At 38.4% G+C, this 18,517-nt stretch overlaps 1 protein-coding gene across 5 annotated transcripts in view; it reads left to right on the top strand.

Moving 5' to 3' along the window:
- dab1b (DAB adaptor protein 1b) overlaps positions 1-18,517 on the top strand; it is a 74,263-nt gene that overhangs the window by 1,022 nt on the left and 54,724 nt on the right. The gene's annotated exons all lie outside the window — the stretch shown is intronic.

The raw sequence follows: 18,517 nt of genomic DNA, 5'->3' as shown, positions 1-18,517 counted from the left end.
ACGAGATATACATGGCACAGTCGGTGATGTTGGGAAATATTTTTAATTTTGAGTGTATATTAGAAAGTATTGGTCAAGAAATATTACTATAATATATTTTTGAGACAAAAGTCAACCTAACCACCAAACCTGTTCTCCAGACAAAAGCAGATTTTTCAGCGCATTCTGATTCACAGTGTCAAGTACTATGATTTGAGAAAATCTATGAATTCATAATTCTAAAGCCTGTGTCCCATATCAAAAAATACATAACTTTTAATATTTAAATATTAAATATACTGATGTATTTACTTTCAGCGCAGAGAACTAGGCGAGAGAGAGAGAGAGAGAGAGAGAGAGAGGGGGAGAAGGATTGCTCTGACTGGCATTTTCTGGTGATTACTGTTTGTTCTGTGAATTAATGAGCTTCCATATACTGAGTGTGACTGTAAACTGTAGTTAAGACCGTAATATACATTTCTGGATCAAACCCACACAATTCAAGTGTTGCCTCGGTTTCACGTTTACTAAAATCTGAATGACACAAATGAGCCCGGGTCATATTTTATCTCCAAACCAGATGCGCCCATGAAAAGAGTCATCACTGGCTTGTGAGCCATAGATTCCTAAATGCTGCCATAGTCTCATGTCAAATAGCATAGAACAGCCAACCACAGGACCGCGCTTATTTTTGGCTTTCATTTATTTGTGTATACATGCAGTTGAGATCAAATTTAATGCTGTTTAATATGCAATTTATATCCCTAGGGGTCTAATATTTACACAAGGGATTTGGGCTTATTATTATTGTTATTATTATTATTATTGTTGTTGTTGTTGTTGTTGTTGTTGTTGTATTAACAATGTTATTAGGTCACGATAAAAGTCGAGACATTAACCCTCGGGAGGTATGTTTACAAATATTGTTTTTCTGATAGCTTTGATGAGTTGTCATAGAAAAAGAATTGGAAAAAATACTACAAAGGGCATCTAAAGCAAAGTATATATGTTCACATACAGTAGCTATGGTCCCTCTGAACATTTTGAAGGGGAATGGAAGTAAAACAATCAGAAAAAAACAGTTATAACCCCTTAAAAATGTTGACATTCCATGGTCAAAATACCTTGAATGTCGATAAAGTTATTTCTAATCCCAAAAGTTAGCCCATGGTCCAGAAGAGGTTGCCAAACCACTGGGTTAGAACATTAATTTAATTAAACAATTCATTCATTCATTCTTTCATTCATTCATTCATTGCCAATGTATTAGGATTAAGACTGTTTAACTAAAAGGGTTTTGAATTTGCGGAAGATATTCCCCTTGGTATTGAATTTCATGGAATTGAATTGTCTTTAATGTTTTGCTGGTTGCTTAATGTTTGGTGTTGGGTTTGGAAGGAAATTGAATGTTTGGTGAATGTGAATGTGTACTTGACTCAAGCCACCTGCCACTAAGGGGATATGGCTTTGGTATATAGAAAGCTAGATAATTGTCATCCATATCAATATCGTGAAACACTGTATGCAAATAGATTGGACATGGCACTCCAGGATAAACATACATATCATAAAAGCCCAAAAAAATATTCACAACGTAGTGCTAAGAGACTCATTCTAAGATGTAATAATAGTGCAATATTCTTGAAGAAGATAAATAGTGCATTGTTGCAATAGTGCAATGAAAAGAAATTCAATAACATTTAGCAGATTAAAAAAACTAAATAAGTCACAAGGTATATATTTTTACAGTTTAGTGCAATAGTATACATTTTCACAGCTTCTTGCAAAAGTATTTTGTAAATTTTCATAGTTTCATTACAAAAAGTAAAACCCTAAAAGTCGCAACATATGTTATCAGTTTTGTGTACTCATTTAGGGTGGTGATGGCCCTGGAGAAGAAGCTGTCTCTGAACTTGTTTAACCTTATTTTGAGGGACCTGTAGCGCCTACCAGAGGACAATGGGTCAAAGAGGTGGTGGCCGGGTTTGGAAGCGTCTTTTATAATATTCATGGCTCTGCTACTGTATCGCAAGTCAGCAATGTCCTCTAGACTGGGCAGAGAGCAGCCGATGATCTTCTGACTAGTATTGTATACTCTCTGTATGTATTACTTTTCCGCTGCTGTGCTCCCAGCATACCAGACGGTAATGCCATAGGCCAGAATGCTTTCTACTGTGGCTGTGTTGAAGGACACCAGCAGGTCCGGTTCCAGGTTATTTCTCCTAAGAACCATCAGGAAGTAGAGTCGCTGCCGGGCGTTTCTCACCACAGCCACAAATACATTAACTAAACAAAATCAAATATCTGTGTAGTCATTTGAACACATTCATGTTGATTTCTTTAAGATATTTAGGTATTCATATTATATATTGGGGAACTAAATACACATTTGTGCTTTATAAAATCATTTTTTTTAATTCACACTCATCATGTGCTATGGTCTGAAGAGGTTATGTAACACAGTCCAGCGTGGATGTAAGATCAGTCCTAAATAAAAATTCTGCTTTTGGATATATAATTGCAATCAGTTCATGGTGTTCCCTGACAACTGAAGATAACTGGGATGGGCTCCAGCACCCCCGCAAAACAATGGAAAATTGATGGATGAATATAGAATTGTTTTCCATTTTGAAGACACTAAAGCTTCTTGCCATTTTGTCAGAAAATAGACACCTCTCTTCTTCAGTTAGGAACATCGATTACATTAATAACACTGTGAATCAATACAAAAGGTAAGCCTGTTCTCATAGTTGTACAAACTCAAAAGTAAAACATATGCTCCAATGTTCATGACTAGATGAACAATGCCCTGATATTGGTTGTGATGATAGATGTTATCTTAACATGCCTCACTTTGCCCTCAGGACAAAAACTCAATGTGTGGCAGAACGACCAGTTGAAATGCACAATTCATTACTGGACCATATGTCCATCACCACAATGTTTGTGCTTGAGAGCACAATGAAGAGACTGGAACTCGGTCTTGGCATTTACTGTGGACATCTACCAAAAATACAAAAGAGAATAAAAAGCAAAATTTCTGCGGTTTGGTGAGAAATAACACGAGATAAAAATATTAAGACAAGGTTGATGTCAAACTTGACAATACGGTAAAGAGATTTCAGGCCAGGAGCCAAACTGTCAACAAAAGTAATCTCCTTACAGAGAATGTTTTGCAAAGAATCTTAAGCTGGCCTCTCGCCTTTATTGGATGGACAATTAGACCAGTGTGAACTCCCCATCAGGACACAAACATGCGCACATTTTTTGTTGTTGTCCAAGCCTGTACTTTGCAGATCGGTGTGATTTGTGGAGCTCCTGGCAAGAATGAATAGAACACTAGAGAGCATCACTTTTTCAGTAAGAAGGTCTTTGTCGGCTTTCCCATTGGAAACACGGCTCTTAATTTAGCTGTTCACAGAAAAAGCTGAGAGCGTTTTGGGAGTTGTATTTTACCCGATTAAGACCGTAATGGCTTTTCCACTTAGACACTAAAATTATGGACTAAATAGCAAAATAAGGTCTTGATTTTGGGTCATCACACACTTTTGAAGCACATACATATAATTACAACATATACAGGGAATATAGTTTTATTTTCCCAGAAGAACCTGTTGGGAGAGGAAATACTACACAAGAGGACCTTTCTGTTAATCTTGCAAGGTGTTTGGTTGTTGTCGCAGAGATTCTCCATAATATAAAATATTACTATATGCTGTTGGTGTATCAGAACTTAATACATTTAAACTTTAGCAGACACTCAAAATAAGACGAGAAGACATCTATCTCTTGACCGGTACAAGCAGGGGACCCAACTGCGTAACGTTTCAGACAATGCTTCATTGACGGATCGGGGGGGTGAGGGCGAGAGGAAAAAGATAGCAATCTGGTGCTCCCTGGGCAGGTGGAGTGGGAAGCCCTCGCAAACGAAGCGTGGTCGGTGATCGGAATAAGTCGGGCAGCCGGGACGGGAGACGTAGCATGATTGGAGATCGGAACAAGTTGGGTAGCCGGGACGAGTGGGAAGTCAGGGATCGGGGAGCGATACAGGAAACAGAATCAGGATATGGGTAGCTGGGACAGGAGAATGGAGCTTGGATCGGGGATCGATACAGGAAACAGAATCAGGATTCCGGTATCCAGGACAGGAGAACGGAGCTTGGATCGGGGAGCGATACAGTGGGACCTAGCTACTTCGTGGTTCCACGTTTGCGGGTTCAGAGCTTCGCGGGTCTAAAAAATAACAATGATAAAATAAAATAATAATAATAATTTTAAAAAATTATTAATATATATATATATATATATATATATATATATATATATATATATTTTTTTTTTTTTTTTTTAAAGCATTTTTGAAGGGGCGGGGCTACTTCGCAGATTTTCACTTTTTGTGCGTGGTTTTGGTCCCCATTAACCGCGATAACCGAGGGATTACTGTACTGGAAATAGGTCGGGATCAAAACGGGAGCAAGAATCAAAAGTGCTTGCTATGCATCCACTGAGGTTCGCAGAGGGACTGACCAGGAGTGAATGAGAAAGACGTGTTTAAATAGGAGGGGAACCAATCAGGAAACGAACAGAAGACTAAACGAGTGAGTGCAGGTGAGAGCAATTGGCAAATCATGACAATTAATGGATTTTGAACTTGCAAGGAAAACTGGGAGTAGGGCTCTCAGATAAGAAAAATGTCATCTCTTCCAAAAGACCTACTCCTCCAAGCCCCCTCTTTTCGAGTATCAAACATGTTAGATCATTTTGGCGCTCGATGACCAAATTCTTTAAAAAAAAATTGGCGAGCAGCCATTTTACACAATTCATGTGCTCTAAATGCAATGGAAACGCGATGACGTCCCAAACAATGTATGACTATTATCAAGAGAAAAATGTTGGCAATCTTTTTGCTAATATTATTCAATTAATACTTAAGAGGAGCAAAATCGGTGGTTTGATGGTACTTTATTCAATATTTACTTTTAACTAAAATTATTGCAACTTTTTAATCTACAAATTAAGTCATTCATTTATACCTCCAAATTGAACAGTGTTAGAAATTATCTATCTTCAGCGCTACAGTTATTTCTGCATCATCATGGTAATTGTCAGGTCAGTGGAGTCTCCTTACTTCCTAGGGGAACGATGTCTAGCAAATGCAATTTGGTTTGTTCATGGCAACCACAGATGACAACCTAATAAAACTATCGTATCTGTGTTGCAATATGGCCCCATTGTCTCAATAGTATGGTTCATTGTTGGGATGTCAAAATTTCTCTGGCGCTCTCGTATCAAAATGTAGGGCATTTACGCAATGCGACCCTCATTTGCCGTTTCTTTCAGCGCATAGTAAATATATGCTTGTCGTCGTAATCGCTATTTGACTGTGGTTGTCGCCTTTTTGAATGATCACAAGATCCTAAAACACATGCCGTAAACAATTTGAAGGAGAGTTGAATACGGCGCAGCTGGAAATGGCTTCGGGTGTGCGAGGGCACGGCTATGAGGAGATATCGAACTCAAAAAAGATGCAATACGCAAAGTAACAAACAAGTCCTAAGAACAAAAACAGATGGTCTAAAAACGGGGTACAAAATAACCGACAAACCTGGCGCAAATCGGGACGCAAACTGATGACAAAGGACTCACGTGACACTTGTCCATACCATTCCCCCTTTTTTTGATTTCACTTACCTCAAGCAGTACCATTGAAACAACAATAAACTGAAGTGTTTAATTGGCAAAATAAATATATATGCATCAAGACTACTCTTAACCCCTTTTTTATTCATCCTGGTGTTCCCCACAATCACATCTCCTGCTCCTTTGTGCTTTTACTTGTTCCTCTGTAGAAATTTTACTTCCAAAACAAAACACCTCATAATCCCATTCACTCTCCCACAATTGTTTCCTGCGTGTCGGAAATGTCAAAGGGGTGGGGCTAAAGAGGCGCTATGGCGCTCCAGAGCAGACTTTGTGAAACAGGGATCAGGCCTATAACTTTTCAAACTTACTCTACGCTTTGAGAAGGATTTAGACTGTTTTTCACCCTCATTGTGAGCACGCTTTGCTATAGTAATGAGTACAAATGAGGGGAAGAGGGAGTAATTCAGCTTCACATACACAACAAACCAGAGATACTTGGAAAATACACTCAGTGTTGAAAGAATTGATAGGCAAAAATCAGGGAGAGAAAGAACCAAACAGGCGAACTGGATAAGACATGAACTCGAAACTGCACTAACCCCATAAGACCGAAAGTGTCAATATAGAAACATTTTAGATGGGACTGTGAAACTGTTAGAAATTCAATTACGATTATACTCCATGAATAAATAACGGCATAGTTGTACTATCAATCCTGAGACGACACAAATTCCGTTTGGTAGCACTTTTATGTCACACACAATTGCAACGCCATTTAATTTTTTTTTTTTTTTAAATATTTCAAAAAACATTTAAAATTTAAAATATTATTTTTAAATGGAGTTGGCTACAATTCAGGGCATGTTTATATAATAAAATTGATATTTGTCAGATTTCGGTGCCAGCTAATGTTAGCTCGACTCGCCAGCTTGCGTTGTTCCTTGCACTTAGTAGTGTTTGTGGGGAAATTCTCTACAGGACAATGTACTTCTGGAGCGCATAACCACCCTCTTATGCAGGGGTGGGCAACTACTGCCCGCGAGCCACATGCCCATCAGGCTTGTTTTATCCAGGCCGACAAATGAAAATGGTCAAAATATAATGAGAATATATATAATAGTAAACAAAGTACGATTCATAAAAAACGTTGTTTTTTTGTCTCAATTTTCTTTTTGCGTGTCTACTACAAAAATATTGCACAGAAAATACTACAAAAATATTACAAAATGACAACAAAACTGAATATAGAAATTAGTGCTTAAAAACAGGAACTTAATAAAAAAACTATAGAATTCCTACAAAATAATACGACAGTAATACAATAATACAAAAACACTACTACAAAAATATTACAACAGAAATAAAACAAAAGTACAACTTCCATAATGCTACAGAAATAGTTCCAAGAAAATACTACCCAAATCCCTCTGCAGAAATACCACAGAAATATTACTAAAATCTAACTGCAAAAATACTACTAAAAATATGTCAGGGCGCGAGAGAATTTCTTCTTCCGAGGGGGGCGTGACAGAAAATAAATGAAAAGCACTGCCATAACCAAATGCGGCCCACTACTCCAAATAAGTACTCAGCCTTGCTTTAATGAAATATCGAGAAGAAAATATACTTATCATATTTAGTGTAGTGAACCAAATGTGCAGGCTCAAAACGGATTAACACAACTACATATATCGTTACAACCCTGGCTGAAAAAAAAAGACACAGATTTCAAGATTAACAAGTATCTAACTGGTCAATTATATAAGACGTTGTGCCGCAACCTATCATCCTCTTGAGCCCCATTTGACAGAAATCCTCTCACGATGCTGCCTCCGTGCCCCTTCGGATCGATATTTGTGTGACGCTCGTCTCGAATGAGTTACTTTCCGAGCTTGTGTTTGACTAACAAGGGTACGCCAACGTTGTTGTAGAGTGTTCGTATTTGACGCAGTTTCCGACGTGACCTGAATCTTTTATTGAGAGAGCTTTAATAAGCTTGCAAGCCTGTGCCAGATTTCACATTTTGCCGTTGGCCTTATCAGATCTTTCATTTATTAATGAAGATGTGGCCCCTTGGCAAAGGCAGGTCAGAGGTGATTGGGTTTGCCACTTTCGAACAAAAGAAGCGGAGATTGTGCTGAAAGACGCTTTTTGTGGAACGGTGATTTCCGCACATGCTGTGTTAGTGGGGCAAAGAGGGGAAGTGTGTTGGAGCTGTGTTCATGTACATGATTGGTCCCTCCTAAGTAGATAATACAACAATGGCAGAAAATTACGTTTTAAAAATTCTAAGTAAAAAAAAAAAAAAAAAAAAAAAAACCTCCTGAGAAGACCTACTTAAAGATACGGTGTGTAATATTTGACCCATCTATGTATATGAATGACATGCAATTGAAAATTAGTGCTAAAAAGCGCAAGGAAGAATACGAACAATGGTGATTCAAAGTGACCAAAACAATATCTTATTTGCTCTTTTTTCGCCTAGCTTTTCTCAAAAAAGGAAAAAAGGATAGAAAGTAAGAGGAAAAAGGGGGAAACGCAGGTAAATATATGAAAAACTAAAAGAAAAAAGAAAAGAGGGTGAAAACTCATTTATATTAATATATATATTTTTTTTTTTCAAATGAAGTCTGTTACCACTAGGAGGTGCTAAATAATACACACTGTCCCTTAAACATACAAGGTTATGTGTTGTTATGAGAGAAAACGGCAATTAATTTAGTCACAGTGAAGTGGTCTTATAGAATTGAAAAAAAAAAACTTGGAGACATTCGTTTCTTTTCTTAAATTCATAAAATGTGGCCAACCTGATGAGTAAGGGTGGGCGGACAGATCCGAATATCAATATTATTAACACTGAGCTAGTGATTGTAACCGATCTATATTATTGTATTGGGATCAATACTGAATAACCATAACAACTATCGCTCTGGTAATATTGTTAGTGTGTCGTAAGGTTATCCATAAATAATGTTTTTTGAAATCTGATGTTATTGTGTTTACACTTTATTTGCACTCCTGACTTAATTTTAAAATATGATGCAATGGACAGTATTCTAATTGTCTTGTTAACATTGTTATATAGTTTTGTTACGTTTACGCTTTTTTGATTTGACATTTGACCTCTATTCTGAAACAGATGTTGTGGTAGAAGTTATTTATTAACTGTTAAATGTTTCTATATAGTGTTCTTTACACTATTTGCACTTGACTTCATTTTTAAAATATTGTGCCATAGTAATTTTAGTTGTCATATTGACTTTGTTATATTTGCACTTTCGTAACATTACTGCTTTATTTTGGTTCGACTCTTTTGACTTTTGTTCTTAAAAAGTGTAATTCTAAAGAGTAATGTTTATTTTTATACTGTTAAAGTTTTTATGTAGTTATTTGTAAAAAAACAACATTTTCAGTGTCTAAAATCTTTGTGCTGTTTTTATCGTAATCGTACACTAATTCAGGGGGCTAAGGGTTCAGTGATTTAATGATCATGACATTGTAGAACAAAGAGTGGGTATTTGCTCTGATTTGATAGATAATACCCTGCGCTTCAAAGGATCGAATTGATACCAAAATCCCTGTATCACCCACCCTTACTGATGATACAAAGAGGAGTAGGACATGATAAATGTTATTGCACAATCGAAATTAAATGGCCCACTGTGTTATGGCATAGGGACATGAACCTGGACATGAAATAACCATAATAAGTCAATGTTCCCAACATTTCAGGCACCATGGATATTATCTAATGCAAATGGAAAGTATTCATCACGTTTTGTACAAAAAACAGTTTCACTACATTAAATTATTTGGAAAAACATGCATTGCAGGTCAAGAAATCTCAAATTATGTGACACGTGATGTGCACCACATGAGGCTATAACGTTTTCTGCCACATTTCTAACAAAAAAAGAATAACTTCCTAACCATAGTTAGCTTGGTATTACTTTTTAGACAGCAAAAAAGTTGTGACTGACTTCTAAAGCTTGGGTCCCTGTGGTCTGCACTCGCCAGCTTTTGCAGGGGCAGTTTGTTTTTCTCTCTCGTTGCCTTTTTTATTTTATGATCCACCTGTCATTGTTCTTTTTGTCGCTCTGTCCCTCACTTAAAGTTAATCTTAAGGATGTACTGCTGCCATTGTCTATGACAGACAGCCTTAAAATGTTCCACTCAACTCTTAAAGAAATCCATCAATGATGGAACATTGCAGGTTTTTTTAACCTCTGGATGAACAGACATATAAAAGATGCAAACATTTATACAGCCTTGTTTAACTTGGTTACAAAAAACATGCTTTAATTGGTTGTCGTAAATCACTTCTTCTCCTCCTAAGTTTATCCATCCATCGATTATTTGCACCGCTAATCCTCAGTAGGTCGTGGGGTACTCCTAAGTCCTCACAAATAAAATACGACATTTCGGGTTTGGTTCAGGCTCGGTAAAGTTGGGTCGGGCTTGATTGATTTAGGCCTTAATTTACCTCTGCTCTGTCCGCTGTCTTGCAATATTTGGTGGGTAAAAGTATTTAGAGTAGGGCCAGCCTGAGTCGCAGCCTGCTTCACCTTCAACATACATCTCAGATGCATCAATGTCACAAACCAACACAAGGGACATGTAACATGCCAAAGCAGGGATTCATTAAGACCCAATTAGCTTGGAGGCATGAGTCGCCAAGCCATATGTCTCAAAGTGCTGCGACAATCTGTGGTCATTCTGTGTGCGTTTATGTTGTGTTCTTTTTGGCCATGTGTAGTGGCATGGAGGGCCAACCCTGCTGGCTTCCCCTTATCAGGCCCTTGCCTTTGTTCCACAAACACAAAATCATCAGCAATGGACCTTAAACAGGGTGATTTCCTGCTGCCTTGCCTCTGAGCCAGAAATGATTCAAGGTGACCTTCATCTCAACTCCCTTCATGCCAGTTGGCATCCGAGAAATAATCATCCATCTCTCTAAATATTTGGCTGTGGAGCTCCACATCTTAGTGGGGAAGAAAGACCACACTCCATATCGACTAAGCACAGCATGCGCTGTCGACAAGATTTATCTGCTCTCAAATCTCGCCTGTCGTCTTATCTTTGCCAAGGTAAAAGGGCTTTCTCATTGTGTTCTCACACTCACCTTCTCGTCTTCCGCAAACTCTAATTACTCCCAATTAGGTCAGTTCTGAGAATAGTACATGATTCAAAGACCTTGAGATCACATGGTAGACATTGTGTATTATGGATAACTTTATCCAGGCCAAGAACACATTTCTTTACTAATGCGTATACGAAAATGTCAGCACCTCTACTGCTTGTTTTCAAAGTACTGCAGTATAACTGCAGTACACTCTTGACCCTGCTGTGGAGATGTTAACTTTTTGAATCAGCCTGAATGGTAAGAAGGCCAAAACCATTAGAATGACAGACATTACTAAAGACACAATCACTCTGAATTTAAACACGTTATTATTCTAAAGAGAAGAGTCCACTCACACCTGTTTTTGTTGTTTTATTCAACATTAGAAGTTGTGGAGTTGAACCGATTAGTACCTGTGAGGCGTTTTATAAAATTGTGTCAACTCCAGCAGAAAGACGCCAACAGGCACATCCCATTTTAAGCCAGGCGTGCACTCAATAGGCGTGTTATTTTATTAATTAATGAAACAAAGAAGGTAAACACAATGTGGAACGGGGTTGTGTGCTCACAACATCGCATAACCAACAACCCCAATTCTGTCCACGGTATTTTTCCTCCTGGTTACAGTCACATGCTATCGTTTCTATATTTTGTGTGTGCTGACTGTCTCTAGCAACCTATTAAGCACATCCCTTTCACAAGGAAAATCAACCCTCTTATCCAATTAACCTTTCGGGCACCAGTTAAACGGAATGTGTGTGGACAAGCGAGAACAGAGCCATTTCACAGGATAACCCCACTGTGCTAGTTTGTTAACGCACTTTTACCTGTGTCGGAAACACATTAATTGTTGATCTACTGGTCAGTACAGCAAGTTAACCAGACTTCTAGTTTTTAGCAGGCAGAATTACACACCCTGAAGCCAGTTTCAGCAGAAATATGTTAAAAAAAGTATTTACTTTTCAAAGAGTCCCCGTATAAAGAGTTTTTACTTTTCAGTCGTTTGAAGAGTCGTAAAAAATTGAAAATAGAATATTTTCTCAATTAAGTATGTGTAACAATGTCCAACTGAGTTCAAAGAGCCTTTACCATCTGCTTTCATCTTACTTTCATCATAGCTGTTCGGGATACACAACACATTAGGAATCAGATAAAGAAGGAGGTAGGGAAGGAAGGGGGTTGTTTAGAGGGGTTTCATGATTGCTATCAGTTTTTTGTCACTGAGAATGCAGTCCAAACGCCAACCTAAACTCCCAAAAAATATTTAAAAATAAGAGGTTATTTGAACGCATCAAATAAATGCATGTACTTGCGCGCATCACACACGGACCTTGACAGAGGCTGCAATGATGACTCAAGCCAGGAGATGAACTCAGCAAGTAGAACATTTTTAGATTCCGGACAGCACTTTTAACTGTTTTGTAAAGTGTAGCCTGGATGCCAAAGTCATAATAAATACTTTTCTCAAGAGCAGAAAAAAATATGAGTTTCATTAGAAGTCCTGACAGAAACTTGTTGGAGGATTAGCAAATGTTTTAGTTATGAGCTGGGTTTTTGTCAAGGTGAAGCTGGATGCCAAAACTGTAAAAAAAAAAAAAAAAAAAAAAAAAAAAAAGTCAGACCCTGTGATTAGAAAAATCTAAAAACACAAGCATCTAGGAACACACTTTAACAGCTAGAACCCAAATTATTGCTGTACTGAGTTACATTGCAGTTCCTGAAGGTAGTATCTGCATACATTTGTTGAAAGAAGTGCACATTTTTCAGTTTTGAGTCGTTTTGCAAAGTGTAGCCTGGCTGTCGAAAAATTGCCCTTACAATGTGTTGAAAAAGCTATACAGGCAATCATGTAAGATTGTATTTCATTCTCAAACTGTATCGGTGTGATTTGCTTTGTTGGTGTGTGTTGTTATATGGGTTTTCTGGTAAAAGTAGGTGCTTGAATACAGATTAGTTGAACATTCTTTTTTTCACATGAGACCTTCCTCATCTTCTTTTCTCATGCCAAAATCATGGACACTTGCTTGAAAAATGAAATCCAAAGAAAAAAAACAAGTTGTGTTAGCTGAGCTCTTTCTCCGTTGTGGACACGTGCAACCACCCAACTGTATTCCTCCAGCGTCTTCACCACATTACCCCGAATCGCTCGCTTCGTGTGACCCAATTCATCAAGCTCTCCTCCCGGTTTGTCTGCTTTCGCAGATGCACTTCACAGGGCCCCACCGAGTAGCGCGGCATCCATCACCTTTGAGCGGCGAGGCCCTTTGGATGCATCTGCTTGGCCCTCGCTCCATTCCCTGCAGGCGTTAGCACGGCCCCACATGTGGTGTACGATTGTCATGTGGAAATCGAGAAGAAGTCGACGCATTTATTTTTTTTTCAAGCGTTTTTTGAAATTCACCATCAAACCCGAGCTCAGCGGGAGTTCGTCCTAGGTAACAGTCGATCTAAATGTTGGCTCTTTAGAGAGTTTTTATGCGTAGACTATTTCAACTTCACGCAGGGGTAATTGAGATGTTTAGTTTAGCCCAGAGGATTAATCTGACTTAATTCTGCAGCGATTCCGTGTGTCGTCTTTTCTTTTCCTCTTTGAGCAAAGGATGTCTCTTCAAATTTGATTGTTGAAAGGTTTGATTCACTGCATATGAGGGAAAAAAGATCTGTGTTCGTTTAAGAGAAATCCTCTTTCAGTTCTTATTGCCACAACAACATTCTCAATAATACATAAAGGATTGACTATTATTATTTTCATGTTGTTTGGATTTTTTTTTATCTTGGAGGCTCGAATATTTAACTTAAAAGTTATCAATATTACAAATAATCTGAATATTTTATATCTAAATTGGCGGTTAAGAGAGCCAATAAATAAAGCTGAATAAACATAAAAATCTAAAAACACTGTTGTGCGCGGTGCAGAAGGGTACACAGTTATCTCAATGCAAATGGAAGCGGCTCCCCTCATTTATATATTTTATTTGTATCCATGGCAGAAAGACTCATTACACTTTTCAAATTATGAAGAACAAAAGTAGGTTTGATAATGTATGTCAGAGGTACTGAGTGTATTTGACCACTATAGGTCGCTGTGTGGTGTAGTGCAACCAAAAATGAGTAATAAAATCCGCAAGGAGGAATACAGACTATAACCAAACCACACAATTTTCTCAATATTTGCCCAGCCTTTATTGAGGTTTTTTGGTTACCCATTGCAGAAAGATAGCATATAATTATGTCAGCTCCCTTTAAGTCAGGGTCATAGTATTTTATGGATTATTTAAAAGAAATGCAGGTTTGTGTATTTTTTCATATTTCTTTTTACCACTAGGGTGTGTTAAATAATACACAATGTCTCTTTAAAAGATAATTTTGCCAAAATGAGGATTGTATCTTGAATGCCTTTACTCTATTTATTCTGATTAAACGTTTTTGACTCAAAAAGCCATTGAAGAAAAATTCTTTGAGTTCTTCATTTTTTGAGAGCTGCACCATATTTTTAAAACAAAATTCAACAACACCACCAAACGTGCTCTCCAGACAACGGCAAATTCTTTAGGACATTGTGTTTAACTGTGTGACATAAGAAAACTCAAGAAATAATAATAATGCCAGTGCCTAGCCTAGATCTTGTATGAACAAATAAGCCACTTATAATGTCTCCCTTTCGCAGTTACTTGAGGGGTTCATTTTTATTGTCATTATTGTGAATAATGGTTTTGAAACAAAGGTGTCAGCAGAGTTCTTTCATAAAAAAAGTAAGTATATACTGCAAATAAGAAGGATGCTAAATTAATTACCTTTAGCATGTGATGTGGTCACAGTTGTAAGCTTGCGAATTGAGAGGTCATTATGAGTCCTCCATCCCCTTTCATTATAGATCAAACATTGAAAATCTACAAACATTCGTCTGAAAAGTCTTCAAGCGCAGTTTATCATTCGGCATCTAATAAAATGAAATGAAATGAAATGAAAATGAAATGAAAAATGAAATAAATCTATCTCATAACTTGCACAAACTATGCTTGAAAATATTTCCAGGAAATGTGTATTCTAGTGCATCTCATTGGCTAGGAGACACAGAAAAAGTTGTAAAGAAATGTATTCTTACCAATTATAGCGCTAATGCTGCTAATAGTAGAAACACAGTACAGTAATCCCTCAGTTATCGCGGTTAATATGGACCAGGGGGCTAGCTTACCTCGATATTCTGTCCTCACCAATTGAGAATACAGTATACGAGTCCAACATAATAATAATTATGGATCTACAAATAAAAAACAGGAACACAGAATTGCAGTTGAACGAATGCCCTTCATTGTCATTATACAGAAGAACAACAAACTTGTAGGGCTTCCACTTTCGATGTAAGGAAGCGATTTAGAAATTGGCTGGCTATGCCAGCATCCGGTATCTTCGAATTGAGCCAGGTCTCTATGATGATTAAATCACAACTGGCCCTAATGTAGCCATTCCTGAAGACTTGTAGCTCCAGGTCGTCCGTTTCATTGATAACGAATTTGCGGTTGGTGAAATAGGCTCTGCAGGGTCATCCTGAAAGGGTTATAACCTAGCTTAGTCATGAAAGTAGGCCTTGCTATTGCCTTCTCGCCCGACGCTGCCTGAGTCTTTGCCCGGACCCGATCACAATCCACAGAGCACCTGTTGGTGATACTTTACGCTCTTCTGACTTCTGTCAAAATCGGATTTAATCGATGAATTTCTTTTACGGTCGCTGAAATACTAGCTGTTGCCGTGTTTGGCAGTTTGTTTTTGGTGGCAGACACATTTACTTTTGCACCACTGACAGCGCTGACAGCATATACCACCCACCACACAAAGCCCTCCCTAACCCTGCCCCGTGATAGCATTGCTGTGTGCTGTCTACTCAGAACACATTGCACAATACGTTGATATCATGGACAATAATGACAATTCAAGTCAATTTAAAATCCGTGAAGCAGTGAACCATTGATAACAGATGCACAAAGTGGCGAGGGATTACTGTATTGCATTCCCGGCTTTAATGCGTTGAATTTTGTAATTCTATCGCCGGGCCAGATTAACTTGTGAAAAGAGCCAAACCTGGCTCGCAAGCTGTATGTTCCTGACCCATGTTCAAAAACTACAGTTTTCTGCGACATAATTTGCATGATGTCGCTTCAATTTTTAATTTGTAATAAGCCTGATTAACATAAATACGTTAATTGTTTAGCCCATTTCACGGTTCATATTGAATGACATTTTTCAGCATACGCCTGTGCTTTTCTGACTGAAAATTGTGAGCACTTTGGATGTCCAACCTTCTTAATTAAGTTGAAATCACTTTTGCGGCAACGCCTGCCAGGAACACACCGTTTGTTTCGTGCTGCTGCGTCTCAACCAGCATCTGCTACTGCGACACCGGCCAGCGTGACGTACCCTGACAGGACCCTTTAGATCACTTCACACCGCAACGGCGCAGCGGGAAAACCGCTCTCATGTTTTTGCTCTAATCAGCTATCAAGAGCCGCCACTTCAATGCTTCTCTCAAAACCTGAATCCACGCTCCCTTTTGGGTTTACACAACAAAAACGACTTTGGGAGAAGCTCAATAGAGACTTCTTTAATGTTCTTTTGTAACGGGAAGATATAGAATATTTAATTTATCATTAGCCGCATGATTAGCTACCGATGGGCTGTGGCGGGCATGATTTAATCCCCCCAGTCTCGAGAGTGCGATAACATATGAGATGACAAGAGTTTCACAGCCAGTTTCACGCTTCCCATGGCTCCATACGTCAGTGCAGTCTCGTCGCTGGAGTGAGATTAATGAGAGACGTCGAGGTGTGTTGGAAGACTCACTAATTACACGCGTGTGGGCTGTCGTACAGTCGGACTAACTCAGTATTGTCTTTGTATGAGGAATGAGTCATTTTCGGGGTGTTAACTGTCTCAGCAAAGGGAGTTTACAACACCATATCTGTATAAGTTTCATATTGTCCAGACACACCCAAAAACTCCAAATCGGCCCAAAACCAGTATGGGCGCCATACAATCTGGAATGCTTTATACGGGGACAAAATTTAAAAACATAACAATGGTGGCAACGGGGATCGAACCAAACAGTCATGGTAAAAAAAAATTACATCCTAACCGCCAGACCGCTAGGGACATGGATGGTTGCTCACTATTGCGTAACTTTGGATAGCCACCGGATTCAAGCCTGGATCAACAAGGGGAGCGCGCGGTATCCTATCCAAAAAACAATTTGTACTCAACTGGTCTGATTTCAAGACCCACCATCCCACTTCAATCCCCACAATTTCCACTTCTCAAATTCATTGAATAAAAGGATAGTGCAGTTAAAACCTGAGATAATAGAATATATTGACATAATAAATTAAGCAAATCGAGTCATAATATTCCCTTTAATGCTCAATTAGCTGCTTTTATAATGAAATCCAAAATGCTTCACTTCAGCGGCTTTGTCTTGTAGATAATAAAATCTGTATCTGATATATACTCCTCTGTAGCTAAGCTCCGCCCGCCTCAACATCTGTAAACAAACTTCATCTGTGAAATTGTGGATGTCAACTTGCATTAGCAGGGGATTATCACCATCTAGTGTTTAGGAGTTTAAATGACTAGTTTAAATGACAAGTGGATCTGGCTTGGAGATAAAATTCCAAATTTCAATGCCTTTAGGCCAAGAATGCAATACGGTTATCCTTCGCCATTTTCTCTTTTTCTATTCTTAGCATTATTTTGTAAGGCAAAGGCCGGAAGCCCACCCTATCTCTATTGACCTATTGGACTGGATCCGCTACGCTACCCACCACAATCCGGTTTTGATTCCTGATGCATCCAATGTTATGCAGTTGTGACTTAGCAATTAATGCACAGATACGGTTAATGTTTAATTGAACAACGTTGAAGAAACATTGCTTAACACAATGAAAGGTAGTCTGTGTAAACTATATGCATCAGTGTACATAAATTTTTCCCCTCAAAAAAACTATAGCCATTAGTAGTTCAAGTCCTGGTAACAAAAGTCAGTACACCCTAAACTAAAAGTTTCTGAACTTCAATATTTTGTGTGGCCACCATCATTTTGCTGAACCACCTTAATCCTCCTGGCCATGGATTTCACCAGAGACTCTCAAATTTCCCATGGAATACTTTTCCACTCCTCCATGACAACATTACAGAACTGGGGGATGTTTGAGATCTTGTGTTTCTCCACTTTCCTCTTGAGAATGCCTCAAAGATGTTCCATTCGATTTAGATCAACAGACATGCCTTTACCATTAGCCACTCTAGAAAAGCCATGGCCATCTTAGAGGTGTATTAAGGGTCATTGTCAGGCTGGAACCTTGCCCTGCCACCCAGTTTCTGGAGTGAGGGATCATTCTCTTCTCCAGTATTTCACAGTACATTTCTGAGTTCAAGTGTTCCTCAAAGAAATGCAAATCCCTAACTACAGTTGCACGTATGCAGCCCCAAACCATGACATTACCAACACCATGCTTGACTTTAGGCACGATTCAAACATTTTCGTATTCCCCACATGGTTGCTGTCACACATGCTTCATACCATCTGAGCCAAATAAACTAATATTTGTCTCATCAGACCAGAGGATATTCTTCTAGTAAGCCATGGCCTTTGTTGACAAACTTATTTTCATTGTGTCAAAACAATGTTTCTTCATTTATGTTTTATTAAACAATATAATGAAATATCTGCAGAAATGTGACGGGTGTACTCACTTTTGTGACATACTGCATGCATATTAGGTA

Source organism: Urocampus carinirostris, chromosome 1, assembly GCF_059441175.1.
Source record: "Urocampus carinirostris isolate Australia breed hairy pipefish chromosome 1, RoL_Ucar_1.0, whole genome shotgun sequence".
Taxonomy (NCBI): domain Eukaryota; kingdom Metazoa; phylum Chordata; class Actinopteri; order Syngnathiformes; family Syngnathidae; genus Urocampus; species Urocampus carinirostris.
This window is presented reverse-complemented; position numbering and strand designations above follow the sequence as displayed.